Raw genomic sequence first — 15,563 nt, forward strand, 5'->3', positions numbered from 1 at the left:
TATATATATATATATATATGCACAGCATTGGAAGAAGACTGTATATATATATATATATATAAAGAGATATATATATAAATATATAATTGTAGGTGTTAAGAGCGCTGTTAAGAGCATGTTGGGATGGCAGACAGAAAAAGCTTCAGCCGTGGAATCTGCTGTTCACTAGCACAGCATTGGAAGAAGACTGTATTTCATAATCTGTCTTCACTGCCAATAGATGCAAGTGAAAATACAACCAATGTCACATCTGCCTTTTCACTATTTTTTGACACCGTGGGCCACTGTCCAATCCCATTGTGAACATCATCCATGTCAGACAGAGTGGTTAGACCTTGTTGCTCTGTGTATGTGTGAGTGCGTGCGTCTTTGTTTTCTGTTTGTTTGGTGTTTGTTGGGCCTTCCTCTCGCCGCTCCACCGCAGCGCAGAAACGTCTCACAAATGAAGAGGCGTCTGAGGCCCCGTGGCTGCGGGGTCACACGGCAGCCTTGTGAAGCTGTGGCGGTTACCAGCACGCCTCGCTGTACGCTGGCAGGATGAGGCACAACAGTCCAGCCTGATTACAGAGTAGCACCTTAGGCCCCCATATTTCTCACACCCAGGATGAAGGAGTGACAGCATCTGTGGGATAAGACTGTGTTGGATGAGATGGATTTACACAAGGGAGAGTGGGTAGCATACCTGAACAGAAATGAGGGTGGATGCAGTGAGAGAAAGTTTGGCCAGGGTTCATGGAAATATAAAATGAAATGTTATATAAGCTTGTTTTTGTCCAGAATAACCCTTCAGAGGTGCAGGATGTCTGTTAAATAAATCTGAAGGACAACAAATTGTTGTCTTCCTGACCTAAAAATATCATTTTTGTCTACATTTCAATAAATGTGTTTGCTTGTGCACATGCAGGCCGGCTTCCTGCCACTGATTCATACCTGTCAAAATCATATCAGCCATGACTCAAACCCCTCCCACTGTCAGCATGATTGACAGCCCAGGAAAAGTTCAAAAACCACACATTGGATCATCACCAAAATACAGCCACTGCCGCAAGAAAGAATAAACACCTCTGAGTCACAGAACAGGGCCTTGAAAGATCTTAGTCATGCGATTTTTCTACGTCATTGTTTACCGGTCAATGGAAAACTCAAAGGCAGTATAGGTCTCTAAAAAACAGATTCACTGTTAAATCCAAACACAGCAAAAATTCTATCTTAAAAATAAAAATAGAGCAGAATAAAAACTGAAAATGGAAAAGATTTCTGATATTTAAATAGTAGTGACAATGTGTAAATGTTACTTTAAATTTAAAGTCCATTTGTCTTCTGTTTTCACATTTGCTTCATACATATTCAGGACAAAAGCATAACGTGTTCCAAGAGTAGTGGTGTTGCTAAAACTCGCAAGAGGACAAAAGAACTGCGCCTGCTGATATACCATGTGTCAACTTCCCTGTTTGTGTGTGTGCGTGTATGTGTGTGCATGCATTTCGTGTGTGTGTGTGTGTGTGTGTGTGTGTGTGTGTGTGTGTGTGTGCGTGCGTGCGTGCGTGTGTGTGTGTGCGTGTGTGTGTGTGTGTGTGTGTGTGGGTGCCTATGAGCAAGCACACGCATACATTTGTGTCAGCCTGTGTGTGAAGAGGTAGCAATTTTTTTTTTTCTTTTCATGGGTGTGAACTGTAAAAGAAATATAGTCCAATTAGTTTTATTATGTGTGTGAAGGTCTCAAAAACCCAACTGGATAAAATCAGTAACACGGAGAGAGTTTAATTGTCTTATTCAATCATAACGATCTGACACATACCGTAAAGGAGAAGTTACGTATTGAGAAATGATCCCAAAACAAGATGGAAAATGTCACCTATGCTATAAAGGACATTGTGTTCAATTTTAGTTTAATGACTAAACCATTTTTACCTGAACAGTTCAGGTTCATGTTGGTAAAATGCATCCGATCAACAATCATAATTTATTTGTCCTGACTACAAAAAGTCGTCATAGCGACTGCACATCAGTGACTACAGTTAACCACAGCAACTGCATGCTACTTCATGTAAAACTACACGCCCGAGTGTTACTTTGTGGTTGTTGATGTTTCCAAGCTGGGTTGAATCATTAGGAAGTGATTCTCTCTAACAAGGGCTAAGGAGCTGTCAGGAGACATTCACAGGCAGGTTTCGCCATGGAGAGTGTGAGGAGTCTTATCAGGGTCTTAGCTGTTTTGCTGCGCCTGTTTATAAAGAGCCTGCTTTATTTGGAGTGAATGCATTCTAGCAAGGTCTCTACTGTTGCTGTGCGTTGATTAAAAGTGTTTTCACGATTACCCGTAGTGAGTCTATTCCAGCCTAACAGGGTTACTAGCAGTTTTAATGAAGGGGAGTAATCATTACATGTGAAAGGGGTTTGTCGGGGTCTCGCGCTGTCTTTCTCTGTCTGCTTGTTGTGAGCGTGACAGAGAACTTTGCCTCCGTTTGCTTTGGTTGTGACTTTCTTGTTGTTTGCTGATTTGTTTGGTTTGGTGATGGGTTTTTTTTTGGTTTTTTTTATAAAGAAATATGTCAGACTATCTACTCCATTATTGTAATGTTACTATTATCAACATTTATAATAACATTCTACAAAACATCTCCTCTATTAAAATCCGTAATAAAACTGTGATGACAGTCATTTATCTTTATTTTTGTATTCAATGTGTTTGCCTGTTCTGCATCCCCCCTTCCTCTTCTTCAGTTACAGTTGCCGGCTTTGCTATGTGGTTTTTTTGCTCTGCTCCTTTAGTTGGCTGTGGTCAGCTTTAGCATTTGCTGGTGTGAGTGAATTTCTCACAGCTTCTCGTGAATGTGTTTTTTGAAAGTCCTATTCAACATTTGGTGCAACTATAATCGGCACTAAGCCACTACGCTCATGCAGACGTGTCTGTGGATTCACACATTTAGGCCTTCAGAAGTGTTGTGCTATTTCTTTTTAATTTCATTTTCCAAGTAGCTACTAAATTAAAAAAAATTCAGGTTGATGAAAGGACCACGGCTGGACTCAAAGAAGGTGAAGCATTGGTCACTGGGTTTCACTGGCTGATCAAAGAACATTTAATTAGAATAGGGGGAAAAAAAAGAAAGAAAAAAAAAGGCCTCCTTCACATTTTAATTTTCGACGAATCAATTAGAGTAAATATGGCTTTGATTGTCTTAAGCCTATTCATAATTTTCCATCAATATTTTTTCAGATAAAAACAAAATACGCCCAGTGAGCCACAGAAATAGATTAAACAGCTTTTAATTGACAATGTAACCTCTAACCCAGAGGAAAAAAATATGAATCTCTATATGAATTTTATAAAAATTCATTTGATATGTATTGTCAGATTAAATACAAAGCTTCTACTTTTATTACATCCACATTTGGTAATAATTGTAGAAGTGTCATTTGGCACCATGGAAGTTCCTCTTACCAACAGCTCAGTGATCATACTCTCACTTCTCTCTTTTTTTTCCTTCTTTTTTTTTTAAAGAACAGCCTGCTGTCTTAAATTTAAACATCAGTTCAGGGCCAAGCTCCAGCTATTTGCGTATTCTCGAGAATGCTCGTGTCCCTGGTCACATTATCTACTTCTGTTATCAAATCAAACAATTACATCTGCAGTCCTGCTGCAGCAAATTACATTTTGACACAATGGTGCATCTTTGATTAATATATTGTAACATCTGACTCCGTGCGCTATCAGTCTCTGATGGGGCCAATAGATAATAAATGGATGACTTGTGAAGCTATAATGAAGTGACTGTCTTGTTATTGACAGGGGAGACTCCAGTGCTTCAGTGCAAGCTAGAGCTTCCAACGGAGGCCCTCCGGTGCACAGATTATTACACTGGCCGTTAAAATGAGCTAATGTTCTGCTGCCAGTGCTCCTCTCCAAAGGGACGAGAACTGAATTCCCCCCTCGCAGCTGCAAAACAGAGGTGTAAATTAAAGCCAAATAAACTCAAATACAAAGCCAGGCTGGAGTATTTCTATGATTAAAATGGGGGATTTTCTCCGTTTCTGGTAGAAAGTGGTGGGGATGCAGAGCTTTTCTCTTACACAGATAATGCTAATGCGGCTTTTGTTGTGAATTGTTTATTTTTGTGCATGTACTCCCTTTTTTTTTTTTTTTTTTTTTTACAGCTGTGTAGTAATTTCGAAAACACTGTTTCCACTTAAAAACTGAGTTCAACGTTTAATTTGTTTGTTTTAAGATATATTTTTGTCGCTGATTTTTTTTCTTTTCTGTTTCGCATTCATAATTTTGTTTAATTTAAATTCTTGTATCATGAAAGATGCATGTGTCGGCTATATGTGTGACCGAGCTATACGTGTGCAGATGAGCAGTTTCAACTAAGAAAACAAGACTCGCAGCAGGATCTGAAGCTGCTGTTTATTTTCCAGTCCTGAGGTGTCACCGACTTTCCCCAGGTACTTATTAGCAATGACAGGCGATTTCTGATTTGACAGGAGTGAGACAGGTGTAAATTTCACACACACAATTCAACTCCACACGTTAATCCAATTAATTTTGAACAGGTTCTCCTTTTTCGCTCTCTGCCAGTGGAACAAAATCGAGGAGTCTTTGAGATGTTGGTTAGTACTTGCGTTGAAGAAATTATACCCTTTTTTTAGCTCAACTTTTTCATTCTTGACTTTAATTTGTGCCTAAACACAGAAACTGTACAAGTTACAAAATATGTGTTCTTCCTATATCAAATTTTAAATAAAAAGTACTTATAACATTGAAAGAGTTCAAATATTACAGACAATAATGTAACAAAAGTAGAAGAACTGATGTGATTGTTAAAGGGTAAAAAAAAAAAAAAAAAAGCTTCGCACAAACATCAAGGCATCCTTGGTGGTGGGGAGTCGGGGGTTCGTGGGGATAACAGTGAAAAAATATTCCACTTTGAGAATGTGCAAGATCTCATGCAGTTGCCTCTCTCTCACTCTCTATCCCTCCTCTCTGTTGGCGCTAAATCACACGTTAGTACAGCCAGTGGATGTGTTGACAGTTTTACAAACAGAAATGTAAAACGCCATACTCAAGGGGTCTAAGAGATAAGGGGGGGAAGAGGAACAGGGCAGGAAGCAGAACAAACACAGCTCCGAGAAGCAGAGAATGCCATGTTAAAACACCTCGGCTGGGTTATTTTAATTACATAGGGTATGGCACGCTGTTAACTATAGCCACAAGTGGTGTCAGGTTATGGCCTGTAGAAAGAGCACTGCTGGTCGGTACCAGTGGTATTTCCTAAAGCTTGTCGCCCCTGCAGAAGAGACATAAACTGTAAGAGGTGTCAGGATGAGGTAGAAAAACAGTTCACATATGAATCTGTGTTTAACTGATAATTCTCTGTATCAAAATATGTGATTCAAACCTACATTACTGCCATCTGACTTCACATGTTTCCCCTACCTGTAAAATGAAACTTTTGCCAGAGTGATTCCCTGCCGTCTTTAGCTCGCTTTGAATAAGTATGGCCGGCAGAAGTGAGAGACATTCCCAGTGGACTGTTGAAGCCTGCTGAGTACGGAATAAGGAGGTCTGGGGACATATAGACACAGCCAGAGGTACCCTGAGGGCAGGATTCTCAGACACTACTGGAGAGCGAGTCCATCCAACATGCCATGGGTTACACATATATAGTGTGTCAGAGCTGCTGATATAGGCTCAAAATGTCTGAAATATGCACTTTTGATTTGAAAGTGTAAAGGATACTGCAGGACATCATGTGTCTCTGGCACAACAAGTGTCCTGTCCTTTAAGCCCTTTCTTAACTCACAAATTAGGTCTGGTCACCCACAAAATTGTCATTTACTTTGAATTAAAATGTGTTATTTTCTGCGGTGCTCTTCTTTTTCTTTATTTCCTGGCATATGGCCAAGACACGGAGCAGAGACCTGTTATCACAGTTGGACGTTTCTTTTAACAGGTCAAACAAAGCACTTGTAATCACATCAGCAACAGTCTTGAGTTTAGGTTCAATGCACTGTGGTTTTCTAAAGTTGCAATACAGGAGAAATAAATGAGTAGATGAGAGGATTTCTGTTTGTTTTGATTTTCATCGACAAGGGACACCCACAGTTTTGAGCCCAGTGGATATAGTTTGTGTTTGTTCGCGGTGTGTGTGTGTGTGTGTGTGTGTGTGTGTGTGTGTGTGTGTGTGTGTGTGTGTGTGTGTGTGTGTGTGTGTGTGTGTGTGTGTGTGTGTGTGTGTGTGTGTGTGTGTGCGTGTGCGTGTGTCTACCTGTTGGGGAGTTTTGTTGCAGCTAAATGCGAAGATTTTTTTCTTCAGATGCAGTGAGGCTGGCGTGAAGATAACGACTGGCCCCAACTGGTCCTGGTGCTGGTAGGACACAGGCCTCGCCTCCCTGAAAGGCATCATTAGAAAGTGGCAAAACTGCCAGGGGCAAAACTGGTCTTGCACAATGATCAATTCGGCAGACAGGATTGAATTATAGGGGGAGGGCGGGCTTTAAAAAGGGGGGGGATTGGAGGGAGTTGGTATAGTACAAGGCCCCCTACTGCTTTAATTACTGATGTGTGCGTCTCCCTATTAACAGAGCACCTATGGTCCACTGGCCGCTCCGGGCCGGCACAAAGCTGGAGAGGAGAAAGAACATTCTGCAGAGAGGCAGCGAGAGAGAAACGACAGAGACACACAAACAGGAGTGCTCATTAGCGAATGGTAATCAGCGGTCGAGAGGTTGGGCACTCACCTCACAAAACGCCACATGTCAATTTCTCCCCTTCCATTCATGAGCCCACTCTCATTTTACCCTGCTCCCTCATGTTCCCTTGTTGAGGAGAATTGGATGGAGCGCCGTGGGGGGAAACACTCGAAGGGAAACGTAAACACGGGCCCGGAGAAGGGACTTCGTCAATAAAGGAGGACCACACTCCTCAGTTGTGGCCCCTCGGTCTCCTTCCATGCAGACACCAACGTCAACTGCATACACTTCAAGTCACCTGTATTATATATTTTCCATACCTCTATCCCACGCATCCTATTTTTTATACACAGTTGTAACATGTGATCTTTAAGCTCCTCCCAGGGACTATTTATAACCTATAGAATACAGTATAGTACAGTGTAATGTATATATTTAAAAACCCTTTCACTACTTTCACTATATGAATGCCATTAGCAGATGTGACCTTAATCTGAGTCAAAGTGTGAATCCACCTCGCTGCTTCTTCATGATGCATCAACACTCGCGATTACACAGTAAGTACATCAGGTTCAAATTACCTGACACTACTTCATTCACCAAAAAACATTACACTCACACATACCTCACTTAGAGAAACTCTCATACCTTTGAAATATTAAATATGAAAGCACAGCAAGGAAATGGTTAGTTTAGCTTATCATGAAGATTGAAGCGGGGTGAAACAGCTGGCCTGTCTTTGGTTAAGAGGCCTAAAAAAAAAAAAGATCATTAATCATCCCTTTATTTTGGACTGTTTAAACCCTACAAAAACTAAAAACGTTGAGTTTTTTCCAGAAGGTCACTGCTTTGGAAAGACAGCAAATAAATGTTTCCCAAAACGTCAACGCTTTCACATTTTCTTGCCATATTTCATGTTGCCATCAGGAAATGTCTTGTAATGTCACTTGTAAGCTACACTTACTCTATAAAAAAAAAAAAAAACACCTAAATCTTAAAAAAGATGGTGCATAGATTTTAAATGCTCAAGAAAATTACTAAATTGCAGGTTTTGTGAGTTGCTGCCGGTTGATCTGCTGCAGTTGGACATGTAATGTTGTAGAGGGCTCCTTAAACTAGGCCATGGTTTTCTGTGGCATCATGTATGGGCATGCCCTCCAGCTGTTCAGGTGCATGCGACACCAGCCCCGTATATTTCTTTAGCTGTCACAATGTGACAAAACAGTGCACCCAGCACGGTCCGCTGGGCAGCGAAAGAATATCTAATGCACCAGAGCCAATTTCACGTGCACTGAAATTGGGGAGGGCTGGCTCACACTCTCACATTCAAAACTTAAATCAGATCCCCTCTCAGTCGAGTGGAATCAATACAAGCTCTCCATCTTACTTTGAAATGAGACCAAGTCATCCTCGTGGATTATAGGTGGCTCATCACGGGACGACAGCGCGACTGGATATCTCTCGAGATCTATCTCCATCCGATCCTTCTGATCTCCATTTATCTAGCAGTCTACCACTCAATCTGTCCGTTCCCTCTATCCGTCCCTTACCCCTCTGTATTTGGATGAGCTCTAGGGCGGTGAATGAAGTAAGATAATCCATATCTTAATCAGAAGTAGGATTTCAAATGAAATCTCAAAGCCTGTGCACATTTTCAGAACCAGGTATTCATTCTGTTAAAAAAACAAACAAAAAACAGAGAAAGAACAGTAATACATGTAATCCTCTCCTGAAATCAGAGTTCAAAACAGCCAAAACATCTTAGCAAAAATGTTACACTCCCAATAAATACCCTTAAAAAGAAGCCACTTAAATAAAAGCTGAGCATGGCTTTAATGTTTTGAGCTGTTACGCATCTTTTGCACCTCCATTTTCTCATCATGGTAGCTTCAACAAGGTTTAATTGGTATGGAAATGGAGGTGGTGAAACATGACGGGAACAAGCTTGACTACTTAGACCCTTTATTACTGTATACTGTCCTTTAACCAATTATCACCAATCTACTGCTCTGCAACCCCCTACCAGCCTCCTCCCTCGTGATTTAACTGAGCTCCATGCAGCTGCAGAGAGGCAGCGATGGGTCGATAAATACGACTTGTAATCCACTGTGGTGCAAATTGAGTTTCTATTGGAGAATAATAGTTTGAAGAGCTTACTTGAGATTTCAAGCCCTCTACTTTCGCCAGCTCAGCTACTACACGCTACCAGATATGCTCAAATAAGAAAGCAATAATCACAACATCACAACACTTTCATCCACTCGCTAACGGTTGTACTACTTTCCTATTATTCTTATTAATAAAACTGTGTATTTAATAGGAAATTATGTCATCTCTTGCATAGAGATCCACCTCAGTATTTGTCTGTGACAGCGTTTCTGTGTGCTTTATTTGCACATAGCCAGGAAATGTCACCTTGCAAAGAAAATTCACAGCTCAAGCTGTGTGTGTTTGCCACATAACGGAAAATGACTGGACCTCCAAAGAAGCAGATAAAAAGATGAGAAGTTACATCTGCATAAACAGATTACTCTTTTGCATCAAAAACAAATACATTTTCAGATATTTGGATCATGTTTGTGCAAAGTTGGACATCACAGAGCGGCAACCTCTCCTCGAGGTGAAAATACAATAACATTGCAGCAAAAATCTTAATACACAACTACAATCGGTGCAGCGCTGTTACAGCTCCTGCAAGAATCCATCCCTGGCATACTCATTTGGCATGGCCTTCTCAAAGACCAGCTTGTTGTCTGGGCCATTGTTAGCCCAGGAGGCTGGCCTGAGCCCTGAGGGCTTGGTCAGCGTTTAGGGTGTTTTGCAGGGTGGGGTGGTGAGGGAGGCTTGGGTGAGGGGAGGGGAAGAGGGGAGGCTATAAGAGATGGGTGCAGGCCAAGGCTGGGCAGGGCTCGATGCCAGGGTGTCAGTGGGACACCCTCTTTTCTGGGAGCCTGCTCAGCCCCCTCCTGGGGCCCCAGCAGGGTGCAGGAATACATGGTCAGTGCAAGACAGGTCCATCTGCCCCACTACCTCTGTCCCGCTCATGCCAGCACCTTCCTATCACCTGCTCCATCGGCACCTTATGGAAATGACCTACTGCTGCCTGACCTAGCTGACACGCATGGCTCACCTTCAGCATATGCCACCATAGCTGTGTTTTCTCCATCAGGATGGACGCTTTAAGTTGAAATCTCCACTTCCTCTATTTCATTTAACTAAATATAGTTTAAATATTTGCTATTTCAAGACAACAGAAAGCAAAACAGCAAAGTAAATTGAACGTAAAATACATCCAGGTCACATCAGGCTAAATACAATTAAACCAGAACTGCTTCTCATCAGAAACATTGTCTTACAGTAGAAATGTTTTAGTCTTTTGAAGTTGCTAAAATACCAGTTGCAAAATCTAGCAGTGGCTGTGCTTATGAAACATGCATGTGTACAGCAGAGCGTCTCTGATGTTGTCGCTTGTTTGGTGTAGAGGGAGTTTCCTTGCACATCTTTAAAGCCTCTTTGATGCCAGCTATAGGGTTGAGCATCGGCAATCGCGGAGACATTGCAGAGCGAGGTCTTGCATGTGACTGCTGAGCCATTTTACTGCAAACCCACTAGAATTTACAGCACAACAGCACCGATCGCACGAGCGGGAGAGAATGTCGAGTTGGATTCTAAAAATAAGACGTCCTGCATCTGAAAAAGCTAACACCTTCTTCAAAAAAAACTCTGGTGTGAAAAAGAGCACCGTACTTCGAACGACTTAAAAAGTTCTGAGTTCTAAGACGTGAGCAGCAATATTTTTCAAGATGGAAATACAGACTCTGTCTGTTCAAAACATCACAGTTAAAATATACATCCGACATAATAAACCATAATTATTAAGTCTCTATCCAGGCCAGAGAAATACATGAGAGAAAGAAATGTTGGGGGGGTCATCTGTTTAAATAACTCGCCTTTTGAGCCAATATTTTGTGTGTTTATCAAGCCTACATCGAGTTGTATTTCCCTATTTTGACAGTGAGGTGAACAATCAAGGTCTTGTGAATTCAACAGCAAGTGTTCAACAATTTCTTTCCTTTCCTTGTAGTTGGACGTGTCAAACAAAGCTCAAAGAAGAACTTCAGTGTCGGTTAGAGGTGCTTATTTTTACCACAAAAATTGGGAGACATTGGTAGTTTACTTTTTTAATTATTAGTAATTTCCATGAAGTTACTTTGGATTTGATTAAGTTTTACTAAACTAAGGCATTATTTTATCTTCTCTGTTTCTGTGCCACTGAGATAAAAAATCTTTCCTTTGGCCTTTTGTTCGTTTTTCTTGCCTTCACACTACTTTACCCTTGACAGCTGTCGACATACACTGTAGAGATAAAATATAATATCACATGCTGATATTTCGACATATTCCGAATCATAAACTGACATTTCTCACACTCCAGCAGTGGCAAGGCAGAGATTCGATCTTTACAATCCGACTCATTTAAAACACAAACAGAATGAGGTAGTTCTCCTGCTTCGATAAATGGGGCAGGCTGCGCGGCCTATTGTGCGGCGGTGTGCTGCCACCATGCTGAATGCAATGAATAGGGAGCAGTCGTGCCCTCTGTGTAGCCCCAGCTGTCTTTGACTGATAGGATGGAGGAGGGGGAGTGGCGAGGTGTAAGGAAGTTCAGAAGGCCTGTAGATTTACAACAGAACTGAACAGACTGTCGCGTTAGTCATCCCAACTAACCAACCAACCAGCCAGCCAAACAGTGGGCTGCAGCGTTAACACCCAGCTACGCAGCTCAGAGCAAGCTAATTAATGCAGCCAAATGAGATCAGCAGCAGAGGCCCAGGCCAGGGCCATATTGCTAAATAGCTTCCTTCAGTATCGGGTCTGTGTGGTGTAATTACCACCAGGCCAATGCACAATGCCGCTTTTATGTCCCACTGAAAGTGATTTCATGTCCCTCATTCCCCCATTAGCAGCGTGTTTTTCAAATGTGATGAGAGGAGTCTGTCAATGGTTATCGTGTGTGTTTGTGGGAGAGAGTGCCAGTTTGCTTTGTATTTAATGGACAGCTTGGTGTAGGTATTGAAGCGGGCACATGTTCATTGGATGCAATGAATCCGAGGATGCAGCCCACCAACAAATAACGTCAGATTGATGGACATTAAATGAGTTCAACCTGTAGTGATGACAAACGTACTGTTTTGCTTGTTGTGTAAGGGAAAGAAAAAAAACCTCAGTATGTTAAAGAGATCTAAAGCTAAATGACAAAAAAATATATATATAAAAAATGATTGGCTGAAGAGAATGACTGCAGTAGCACATGTGCCACTTTTTGAACATACTGCTCTACAACATTAAATGACAACAAATCCTCAACTATCTGCTGTTCATTGTTTGACAGACCACTACTACAATCATGAACAAATAAAGGGTCCATTTTTGACAGGACACGAGTACAAGACAAGCCATTATCATAGCAAGCTCAGTCCCCAAATCCAAAGTGTAAAAACTACACAGCAAAAAGAGTGGGTTGACAGACGACAAAGATACCACCTTTTTTGGGTTCAACAATGTTAACTACTTGATGTTACACAATAATTGTGTCCAATCAGAAAATTTTAAATAAGTATTTTGGCAAAAAATGAGGTTCAATCAATAATCAAAGTAAAGAAAAGAGATTTTTTTTAAAAAAGCTTGGGTAAGCTCATTTTATCAATGTATTTATTACAAGTTAAGCCACAGCTCAAACATTGCTTCGGCCGATTTCTTTTTTTGGCCTTGATTATCAGAGAAGGGAGCTGTAAGTCACACTCTGATCGAGGTGTTGGAAAAACTTCTTACTGTGATTACTGTAAAACTAAAAACTCACTTTTTCCTTTTCTTTTCTCTTCTTTTTTTCAATGTTTTTTTAAAAAAAAATTTATAATAATGACAAAATCACAATTATGGTTTAATTTAAATTGCAAATGACAAAAGTAAAGATGGACTAAATTTCCAACGTTCGTCGTCTTCCTTTTTTCCCCTCATCCATATGCTGTGGCTGTCGTCCATTATAATCCCTCCATTCAAGTCAGCGTGAATATAGACACCAACAACCGTTTGGTGTCTAATGTAGCAGAAGCATCTCGCTGGCCCGCCACTATAGTGCCACCCTCACACTGTCAAAGGTGCCACGTTTAGCCCCAGGCACTACTACTCAATCGCTGCCTGGTTCGCGGGGGCCAGCACACCAGCAGGGCCGACTAATGCTTTACTAACCCTCGCCACCTCCACTCCTCTGTTCCCCTCCTCTGCACGGAGAGGCAAAGCCAGCGTCCCCGCCCCCACTGGCCCTTGTGGACGGAGCTCATCCCCACAGCGTTAAGGGGCGAGAAGACGGGCCGTGTTTTGCCGGGTCCCCGTGCAGCAGCGCCCTGCTCAGGACGGAGGGTCTTGAGGCTGAAACCTCACCGACTGCAACTGGAGCCCCTCCTGACAGGACATGTGTGGTAATGGGCTGCTAGGTCCCAGACCTGTCACCGTGCAACCCTGAAGGGTGCGCTCACATGTGCCTCAACTCCATCTGCCTTAAAAAAAATAAAAAAAATAAAAAAATATTTCAAGATGCAAACAATTTACACAAGCTCATGGAGAAATGAACTATGTTAGATTAAGATAAGATGTCCATTAACTTCTCTGTTCCTACGCACAAGCAGATAAACTATTTTGATTTTTTTTGGGAGCAAGAAATTGCGGTCATGGAATTCTCATCATGCACCATGAAGATTGAATAATATGTGGTGCCTTGCAATAAATCAGCAAGTTGGGGCATGAAGATGAGGAGAAAGAGAAAAGATTTTACAAAATCAAGTCACAACAGAGGATGTTACTATCAACAAATAAAGTGAAAAAAAAAAAATAATAAAAAATAGTCAACCAGAGTTGAGAGGAGAGTGAAGAGGCACATAGCAGAGTCAGAGATCAGAACCAGTATTCACAGGTCCGGCTGGATGGGAGGTGAGAATCCAGGGTCAGGCTCTGACACGACTCCCTGACTTCTCATTTGGAGATTCTCATTTTCAGTTACCAAACCGAGGGCAAGAAATCGTACCTGTGAGAAGCCTTCAGGCAGAACAGAGAGAGGTGTGGAAGAATCTGTTTCTGTCAGAGACGAGGCTGCTCAACTAGTCTGTGCTCCATCTGTGTGTCTGCTCAATCACAGTGGGAAGTTGTAACGATATGCACTCGGAAAACTTGTGACTGACGTACTGCACATTCACGTCTTGGGTATTATGGCAAATATTGGACAAACCTTTATAAAATATCTGCCTTTAGAAAATGTTATATGGTAGATAGGAGAGATCATGGTTATGGCAAATACACAACGGTTATGATTAGGCAAATAAAACTGTTAATATTTGTTTGATTTTTTTTTTTTTTTTACTGTTCAAATTTTTTTATGAACAGACCAATATGGTGAATCTTCTGCCTTGAATTATTTGCAAAAGCCTGATGTGGGTTACCTCGATTGTGGTCCAAAAGCAACATGACTTCAACAGGACGCAAACCACATGAGCACAAACAACTGATCTGATTCCCAGTCGGCCGGATCTTTACTGAATGTCATTTCCCCTGCTCTGTTTCCCCACAATTCCTGTCCATGTCCACTGGCTCCGAACAAAGAAAGCCATAAACTGCTCAATAATAATGTAAATAATGAGCCACATGTTCCTTTAATGCCATGCAGCCCGGTAACACGCCACAGTGTGCAATAAACCTGTCAGTCCGTTTGCGGAAACCGTAACGATGTCACGTTTTGCGTCACCTAGGTGTGAAAAGTACCCATATGTACGCTCAGCGTCGAAGATGGACGTTCTGGGACAAAGGTCGTGTGACGACGTATAAAAGTGATGAAGTCCGGATAAGGACTGTAAGTTACAACTTGCCGTCGAATGATAGATAATCACACAAACACCATCCTGCTGCTGCAAATGGTTGCAAAGGCGCCAAATGTTTCACGTAATTAATGAATGTTAAAATGAAACATTAAATTATAACCTATTATTAAAGATTCACCGATGGACTGAGCACAACAGTCAGAAGTCTTAGAGACAGACTAAAGCATTGTTAGTTTCATGGGATTTGTTAACGATAATAAAAATAGAAATTGATTATGCCTTGTTTTAGGTTTGAGTTTGTTCAGGTCAGGCAACTCACATGCTGTTTCAGGTTAGGAAAAGATTGTGGTTGAGATGTAAAAATGATAATAAATACCACATATTTTATACTGCTGTTTTTTAGACCTGTGGGAGTTACTGTAAAGTTCTGTGGATGTTCACCATATCAGTACTGATCCATCATTTTTTTTTAAACTCTTCTAACTTTCAGTTCATGTGGCATATTCTTTTGTTTAATTAACCTAATTTAAAATTGAATTATTTATGATTTCATTTCTCCTGCTGTATCATATATGTTTGCGATAAAGGCCTACTATCAAGTCGTGTAACTCACTGAATCACGAAATGTAACAAAAAATACAGTCTGTAAACTGCATCGCATAAATCAGATTATTGATATCATATTTTGTTTGCCACAGTCTTCTTCCACAGATCTTATTTTGAATACAAAGAGGAAGATACACGTTTTGTCACTTAAACGCTGCAGCCTGATGTCAGGCGCAGTCAAGCTATTATCATCAAACTGAGTTGCTACTGATCTCACACACACACACACACACAAACACGCACGCACGCGCGCACACACACACACACACACACACACACACACACACATTTTGTCACATTCACATTTCAGCATGACACAAAAGTCTCCGTCATGATGAGGTGCTTGTCATGACACACTCGTGCACACATGCACCCCCACCACCTCTTTGTGACAAACTC

The sequence above is a fragment of the Brachyistius frenatus genome, unplaced genomic scaffold (genome assembly GCF_029030835.1).
Source record: "Brachyistius frenatus isolate BFR_SWC_R1_liver_20210118 unplaced genomic scaffold, ASM2903083v1 Contig_2, whole genome shotgun sequence".
In the NCBI taxonomy this organism is placed as follows: domain Eukaryota; kingdom Metazoa; phylum Chordata; class Actinopteri; family Embiotocidae; genus Brachyistius; species Brachyistius frenatus.